The sequence below is a fragment of the Macaca thibetana genome, chromosome X (genome assembly GCF_024542745.1).
Source record: "Macaca thibetana thibetana isolate TM-01 chromosome X, ASM2454274v1, whole genome shotgun sequence".
NCBI classification, from domain to species: domain Eukaryota; kingdom Metazoa; phylum Chordata; class Mammalia; order Primates; family Cercopithecidae; genus Macaca; species Macaca thibetana.
Genome location: NC_065598.1, coordinates 47,870,803 through 47,879,732, shown reverse-complemented (window position 1 = coordinate 47,879,732; position 8,930 = coordinate 47,870,803).

The following is an 8,930-nucleotide window of genomic DNA, read 5'->3' as shown; positions in this document are numbered from 1 at the left end:
GGATCCCTTGAGCCTGGTTTCCAAGTCACCCCCTTTTCTTCCAGCCTCACCATCACCGTCTCCTCACAACCCACACATCCCCTGGGCCCAGCACACCCACCACCTCATGCAGGCCCTGCCTGCAGGTAGTAATAAGACTATTCCCTCCTGCCTGCAGCTCCCCACTCCCTCTTTCCCCTGCCCCTCCTCCCCCTCCCCTCTCCTGCCTCCCCCTGCCCTCCCCTCTCCTCCCCTCCTTTCCTCTCTTCTCTTCTCTCAAGCACACCTACCACCTCATGCAAGCAGTAATAAAACCATAGTTTACTTTTCTCTTTTCTTTCTTTCTTTCTTTCTTTCTTTCTTTCTTTCTTTCTTTCTTTCTTTCTTTCTTTCTTTCTTTTCTTTCTCTTTCTTTCTTTCTTTCTTTCTTTCTTTCTTTCTTTCTTTCTTTCTTTCTTTCTCTCTCTCTCTCTCTTTCTTTCTTTCTTTCTTTCTTTCTTTTTCTTTCTTTCTTTCTCTCTCTCTCTCTCTCTCTTTCAGAGATGGAGGTCTAGTTATGTTGCCCAGGCTGATCTTGCACTCCTGGTCTCAAGTGCTCTCCCAACCTTCTGGGATTATAGGTGTGAGTCATTGCACCGGCCCACTTTTTTTTAAACACGAAAAAAAAAAATCTGCTCTCTCTTTATAGTCGGATACAATTAAAAACATTGGTTATAGGGCCGAGCACGGTGGCTCACACCTATAATCCCAGCACTTTGGGAGGCTGAGGCGCATGGATCATCTGTGGTCAGGAGTCTGAGACCAGCCTGGCCAACGTGATGAAACCACATCTCTACTAAAAATACAAAAATACGTAGCACTGAGTGGCAGCACACATTTGTAATCCTGGCTACTCAGGAGGCTGAGGCAGGAGAATTGCTTGAACCCAGGAGGTGGAGGCTGCAGTGAGCTGAGATCTCACCACTGCATACCAGCCTGGGTGACAGAGTAAGACCCTGTCTCAAAAAGAAAAAAAAAATTGGTTATATTACCAAGGCTTTCATCAAAATGCATGGAATGCTTGACTTCAAGTGTTTTTAGCTTTACAGTGGGTAAATAAAAACGGTCACTTTCTGGCGGCCCAGGAACCTTAAGAATGTAGGTGAAATCTAAAGTCGGCCTTGGTTTCACTTTCTATCCTCAAGAGGTTTTTAAATCTGAGATTCCCAAGTGATCAATATATAGAGAAAAATTATGTTGCTGAAGAAAAGCTCTAATAGACTAGGTATGAGATTGTAGCTGTGTGCATTGTTTGAGTTCTTGTTTTAGCTGTTGTTGTTGTTTTGTTTTGTTGTTGTTTGTTTGTTTGAGACAGAGTCTCGCTCTGTCACCAGGCAGGAGTGCAGTGTCGAGATCTTGGCTCACTGCAACCTCCGCCTCCCGCGTTCGAGCAATTCTCCTGCCTCAGCCGTCCGAGTAGCTGGGACTACAGACTCATGCCACCATGTCCAGCTAATTTTTGTGTTTTTTGTAGAGATGGTGTTTCACCATGTTGGACAAGATGGTCTCGATCTCTTGACCTCATGATCCACCTGCCTCAGCCACCCAAAATGGTGGGATAACAGGCGTGAGCCACTGCGCCCAGCCAAGTTCTTGTTATCTACCTATAGACTAGACTAGATCCAACTTTTTCCCATAAAATTACTAAAAACAGAAACTGCTCTGTTCCTGATGTCTCCTGATGAAAAAAGTCAAACTCTGGAAAACATTTGAAGAGATTTATTCTGAGCCAAATAGGAGTGACCAGGACTGATGACACGGCCTCAGGAGGTCCTGAGTTGCCCAAGGTGGTTGGGGTGCAGCTTGGTTTTATAGATTTTATGGAGACTCAGTCAAATACATTTAAGTAATACTTTGGTTTGGTCCAGAAAGGCAGGACAACTCGAAGCAGGGGCTTCCAGTTATAGGCAGATATAAAAATTTTGTGGTTGACAATTGGTTGGGTTTATCTAAAAACCAAGGATGGGCTGGGCATTGTGGCTCACGCCTGTAATCCCAGCACTTTGGGAGGCTGAAGGTGGTGAATCACCTGAGGTCAGGAGTTCGAGACCAGCCTGGCCAACATGGTGAAACCCTGTCTCTACTAAAGACACACACACAAAAATAGCTGGGTGTGGTGGCGGGCACCTGTAATTGCAGCTACTTGGGAGGCTGAGACAGGAGAATTCCTTGAATCTGGAAAACAGAGGTTACAGTGAGCTGAGAACGCGCCATTGCATTAAACAGATCCAGACTCTGCCTCAAAACAAAAACAAACAAACAAAAATGCCCTGGATCAACAGAAAGGAATGTCTGGGTTAAGATAGAGGATTGTGGTGACCCAAGTTCTTATTTGCAGAGGAAGCCTTCAGGGAGTAGGCTTCAGAGAGACTAAGTCATAACATGTTTCTTATGAGATTTAAGTCTGTGTTAATGTTGATGCCAGAGTGGTATAATGAGGCATGTCTGACCCACACATCCTGTCATGGCCTAAAACAGTCTCTCAGGTTAATTTTAAAAGAGCCCTGGCTGAAGAGGAAGTCCATTCAGATGGTTAAGGGGAGGAGAGGTGCTTGGGATGCTATTTTTGGTTTACAAATACAATAAGATAAAACTGCATTTTTTTTTTTTTTTTATACATAGTCTCACTCTGTCGCCAAGGTTGGAGTGCAGTGGCAAGATCTCAGCTCACTTCAACCTCCGCTTCCCGGGTTCAAGTGATTCTCCTGCCTCAACCTCAAGAGTAGCTGGGACTACAGGCATGTGACACCATCCCCAGCTAATTTGTGGCATTTTAGTAGAAGTGGGATTTCACTGTGTTACCCAGGATGGTCCCGATCTCCTGACCTCGTGATCTGCCAGCCTCGGCCTCCCAAAATGCTGGGATTACAGGCACTTGACAGAACCTAACTCACAAATACTTTGATTCATCTAGTGGTCTCTTTTATAGAGTTGGCACTCTGCTTTAATTCAACACAGTCCTAAAATGCTACTCAAAGACAGCAAGAGGTCTCATTCAATTCCCCCATAGTGTTTTGACTTCTCTTGGGATCTTGGTTCAAAGCCATTGTACAAACTAAATTTATTATACTATTGCTAATTATAGCTGGGTGCAGTAGCTCACGCCTGTAATCCCAGCACTTTGGGATGCCAAGGCAGGTGAGTCACTTGAGGTCAGGAGTGTAAGACCAGCCTGGCCAACATGGTGAAACCCCATCTCCACTGAAAATACAAAAATTAGCTCGGCGTGGTGGTGAGCACCTGTAATCCCAGCTACTCCACAGGCGGAGGCAGGAGATTCTCTTGAACCCAGGAGGTGGAGGTTGCAGTGAACCGGGATCACGCCACTGCACTTCATCCTGGGCAACAGAGCAAGAATCCATCACAATAAAATAAAACAAAATAAAACGAAATAAAATAAAACGATGGCTAATTATTTTTGGATTATGAGCTCTGAGCTCTGTTCTTGTTGCCTGTCTAATATTTGTTCAGCCAGTTCTCCCAACAGGATAATGTTGGCATAGTGCTTTAGGATGAATGCTAATATAGATGGGACTAACACGATGGAACTTGATGCTGAACTCCAGACAAACATGCCTGAATTTTTTTTTTCCTTCTGGCCTCTTTGTGGCTCAAATGTGGCCCATGTCCCTGACATTGATTCCCTTACCTTTCCCTTGACATGGGACCAAGACAACCGGCCCAGGTCCATCCTGGCATGGAGTGACAATGAAGCCTCACTTTAAGATGGCTGATCAGTGAGGTTTTCAAAGAAAGATGTTGATCAAAAGAGGGAATGTGAAAGCTGATTGTGAGAATGAACCAGCTTCTCCAGGGCCAATGAGCCTCATTTCAAAACAATATGTAACATTTTTCCTTCTAATAAAACTTCCAACTTCTCTTTGTTTGTGGCACATACTGAAGACCACCCTAGTCCGTGTGTATGCCCTGAATTGCAATTTTGTGATTCCCGAATAGAGCATTTGATTTAGGGATTTGTCTCTATAATTTATTTTGACTTTGACACAATCAACCAGTATGATGTGTTTAAAGGTTGCCCCGCCCCCTGACAAGGTGAGTATTACACTGAATTTAAAAATTCATTCTAGACTGGGCATGGTGGCTCATGTCTGTAATCCTAACACTTTGGGAGGCCGAGGTGGGTGGACCACCTGGGGTGAGGAGTTCAAGTCCAGCCTGGCTAACATGGTGAAACCCCATCTCTACAAAAACTACAAAATCAGTTCGGCCTCGTGGTGGATGCCTGTAATCCTAGCTACTTGGGAGGCTGAGGAAGGAAAATCGCTTGAACTCAGGAGACAGAGGTTGCAGTGAGCCGAGATCACACCATTGCACTCCAGCCTGGGCAACAAGAGAGAAACTCCGTCCCGAAAAAAAAAATTATCCTATTATAATCTTGATAATTGCTTTGCTGCGCATCTTACTATGGACTTGTTGGATATCTAGGTGGCTATAAAGTACCCAGAGAAAGATATAAACAGCAGTGGAGATAATTAGAAAATTAAAATGTTACTGTAAAAGAATAACAAAAAGGGGAAATTGTAGGGTAACTACACATAAAATTGAGATTTGCCTGTGGCCAAAAGGGAAGAAGAGACCTTTCTCCATTTCCCTTTCCCTAGAGCATTTCCTTCAGAAAATTTGTATTTGTAAATTCTTCCTCTGATCTGTAAGCCTCTGGCCACCCTAGAACCCAGGAATGTCTTGAACTTGAACTCCAGGCCGCAAGTGATCCTCCAGCCTCAGCCTCCCAAAATGTTGGGATTACAGGCGTGAGCCACCACACCCGTCCCCTAGGAATGTCTTTTTTGAGGGCCTTGGAACCATCTCTTTGAAATGTGAATGTCGAGGAAGATGATGTCCCTGTCTCCCTGTCACCAGGGGAGTTTAGCCTAGGTGCCTTGCTCCAAGCTAATGATAAGACTTGCTTATCATTGAGATATGAATTTTATTTTTCCTTCAGATAAGGGCAATTAACTAGCACAGATGGGTACTCCAATTACTTGGTGAACTTAGGACTTGCCTGGGAGTATTTAGTTTTCACCCTTGCCTGCTGCTGTACAATCAGGCCAATTAGCTACATGCCTGGACTTTCTGGTTTTGGCTACCACTCTTTTGATAGCTTGTTTTGCTTTGTTTCGTTTTGTTTTTCAGATGGAGTCTTGCTCTGTTGCCCAGGCTGAAGTGCGGTGGTGGAATCTCAGCTCACTGCAACCTCTGCCTTCCAGGGCCAAGCGATTCTCCTGCCTCAGCCTCCCAAGTAGCTGAGATTACAAGAACGTGCCACCGTGCTGGGCTAATTTTTGTATTTTTAGTAGAGATGGGGTTTCACCATGCTCACCAGGCTAGTCTCGAACTCCTGACCTCATGATCTTCCTGCCTTGGCCTCCAAAAGTGATGGGATTACAGGCATGAGCTACCACACCTGGCCTCTGCTACCACTTTTGGATTGTATGAAACACTACACTTCAAAGTGTGGGATCCGGCTTTCCAGACAGCTGCCAAAGGGGCAGATGATGCAATCTAGAAGTGTGGGGGAGCTTGTGCCTGTGGGGTAAATTTTGACCAATAATAAAAAAAAAAAAGCCATGAGTGAGAGCCAGGTATGTAAATTCCCTCTCCTCTCCTCTCCCCATGCACCGTTCCAAGCATGGTTTCTCAGTATAGTCTGTCTAGAGGTGTCCTGTGTGGCCCATAGCCTGTTTCCTTGGGAACCTGAGCTAAAACAATGGGAATTCACACACTTGAAGACAGTGTTAAGTGTTGTGGAGGACCCAGATCTGGGCAGAGGAAAATTATCCCAGTAAGGAAAAGGACAATTTGAGGAATTGGAATAGAGAAAAGGACTAGAAGAACCAGTAGTAGAATAGCTTATGGGTAGTACTTTTGGAGAAAAAGGCAGTTCTGGTGATTTTTGCAGTGACCTACTCAGCTCTGTAAAATGTATACTTCCTTTATTTCCATCAGTCTCCCCTATGAAATCTTCCATAAATTATCCTTTTATTACTATCCACTGCCTGTGCAGTGAATTTTCTTTTTTTCTTTTTCTTTTTATTTAGAGATAGAATTTCTGTCCACCAGACTGAAATGCAATGGTGCCACTTTGGCTCACTGCAATCTCCACCTCCCGAGTTCAAGTGATCCTGCCGCCTCTGCTGCCCTAGTAGCTGGGACCACAGGCATGCACCACCAATGCCTGGCTAATTTTTTTTTTTTGTATTTTTATTAGAGATGGGGTTTCACCATCTTGGCCAGGCTGGTCTCAAAATCCTGACCTCAGGTGATCCACATGCCTCGGCCTCCGTAAGTGCTGAGATTACAGGTGTGAGCCACCACACCCAGCCTGTCAGTTTTATTTTGAAGAATAAAACAGAATGAGTCTTGTGCCAAAATTCAGGGGAAGCTGCACCCAGACAGGTAGCAAAATATTATATACATAAAATAATAGATAGGGCTTCTACATACCAATCTTATCCATTTAGAAACCAAATTGAGAAAAATTACACTCATATTGTGACAAAAATACATACAATATCTAAAACAGATGATTGGAGTAAGATAGCAGATAGATCCTGTGCCCCACTCAACATTCCATCGAACTGGGAAGAAAATGTTTTCAAGGGTCAATTCTTAACAGTAGAGGAAAATAAGAAAACATGTCAGTGGTCCACCAGATATATGGAGGCATTCTTGGGAGATAGAGTAGGTGGGATCAGACTGATAGAGAAAGCCAAGGAGACAAGACCATAGCTTAAATCAATGTAGGCAAGAGATGCTGTTTGTTTTTTGAGACAGAGACTTACTCTGTCGCCCAGGCTGGAGTGCAGTGGCATGATCTCGGCTCACTGCATGCTCTGTCTCCCGGGTTCAAGTGATTCTCCTGCCTCAGCCCCTGCAGTAACTGAAATTCACAGGTGCCCACCACCACGGGCGGCTAATTTTTGTATTTTTAGTAGAGACAGGAGTTTTGCAATGTAGGCCAGGCTGGTCTCGAATTCCTGACCTCAAGTGATCTGCCTTCCTTGGCCTCCCAAAGTGCTGGGATTACAGCGTGAGTCACTGCATCCGGCCAGGAGATGTTCTTTGTAACAAAGCTTCTGAAAACTCCAAACCCAGAATCAGAAAAACATGGAGTGAGAAAGGGCCTTAGGATAGTCATCAGGTAGGTTAATTTAAAAGTTCATTTGAAACATCTGAATCAGCCAGATTCCCCTCCAACACCACACTCAGATTGGCTGGCAGTAGCCACTTTTGCCTCTAAGATGATACTCTGATAATTGTACATTAAAGAAAGTGAAGGCCTGGTGAGGTGGCTTATACTTGTCATCCCAGCACTTTGGGAGGCTGAGGCAGGAGGATTGCCTGAAGCCAGTACATAGAGACCAGCCTGGGCAACATAGTGGGATCCTGTCTCTATAGAAAATACAAAAACTAGCTGGGTGTGGTGGTGTGTGCCTGTAGTCCCAGCTAGTTCGGAAGCTGAACTGGGAGAATCTGTTGAGCCTGGGAGATCGAAGCTGCAGTGTGCTGAAACTGCAGAACTGTGCTCCAGCCTGGGAGACAGAGTGTGATCTTGTCTCAAAATAAACAAACAAACAAACAAAAACACAAAAAAACAAAAAAGTAATACATCACTGGGTGCGTTGGCTCACGCCTGTAATCCCAACACTGGGATGCTGAGGCCAGCAGATCGTGAGGTCAGGAGATCATCCTGGCTGACACAGTGAAACCCCATTTCTACTAAAAATACAAAAAATTAGCTGGGCATGGTGGCAGGCGCCTGTATTCCCAGCGATTCAGGAGGCTGAGGCAGGAGAATCGCTTGAACTTGGTAGGAAGAGGTTGCAGTGAGCCGAGATATCGCCACTGCACTCCAGCCTGGGTGACAGAGCAAGACTCTGTCTCAAAGGTAATGTATCAGGACTTGTGTATCTTCAGCCCTTCACAGAAATAATGAAGGAGAGAAACACATTTGTGGAGAGGGGACCACATTCACTCTTTATCTGTCCATGACAGACAGATAGTAGGGAGCTTTATATACCCAAGGAACCTACGGAAAAATGTTCCCTGTCATGACTCACAATCTTCCGACCACCCTTCCTTGCACCTGTATTGTGGGCTGGGGGACCCAGCTTATGGATCCTATCATCCCAGGGAGAAAGAAAAATCAAATCCTTCAGTATCTCTTTTAGGGTATCCTCTCTGTTATTTGCATGGAGGATAAGGCACTCAAAATCTAGTAGCCAAATGTTACATTTGTGTAATACAGAAACATGTTGGGATAAAATAGAATTTGTTTCCTCTGAGACACAGGTAGAGGTACATCCACACTGACCTGGGTGGCAGCCACCTCTTCCTGCAGTGCCAGGCAGGGCATGCTCACAGATCTGGGGAACCTCTGCTGCTCCTGGAGCCCCACAACCTCCTTCCTGGCACCCTCTCCCTCTGGTGGCTGTGACAGCTCACACTTTGCCTTGGATCTCCCCTGCTTCTTTGCCTGCCCTTCTTCTGCCCACCCTGCATATCTCTGTCTCCCACTGTCCCCACTATGACCACGATTGCCTCTCCCTCCCTGCACTCTCCCTCTCTGAGGACTCGTTGTCTTGGGTAAATTAACCCACAGCCTCTACCTTGCGATTAGGGACAGAACCCTGGGCTTGTTCAATTCTCCCTCCCTCTGTCACACACACTTGTCCTCCTTCATGTTTCTAGTCAGTGAGCTCCAAACTCAGCCCCTCCTGCACCTGCCAGCTGTGGGACCTGTGACAAGACACCTACCATCTGTCTGGGACTCCGTTTCTCATCTGTCGTATAGGCATAATGATGATAGTGTCCTCCTTCAAAGGCTGGGGAGAACCAGAAGGCCAAGGTGATGGGCTATGGACTGCCAAAACAGCTCTAATCCTACCTCC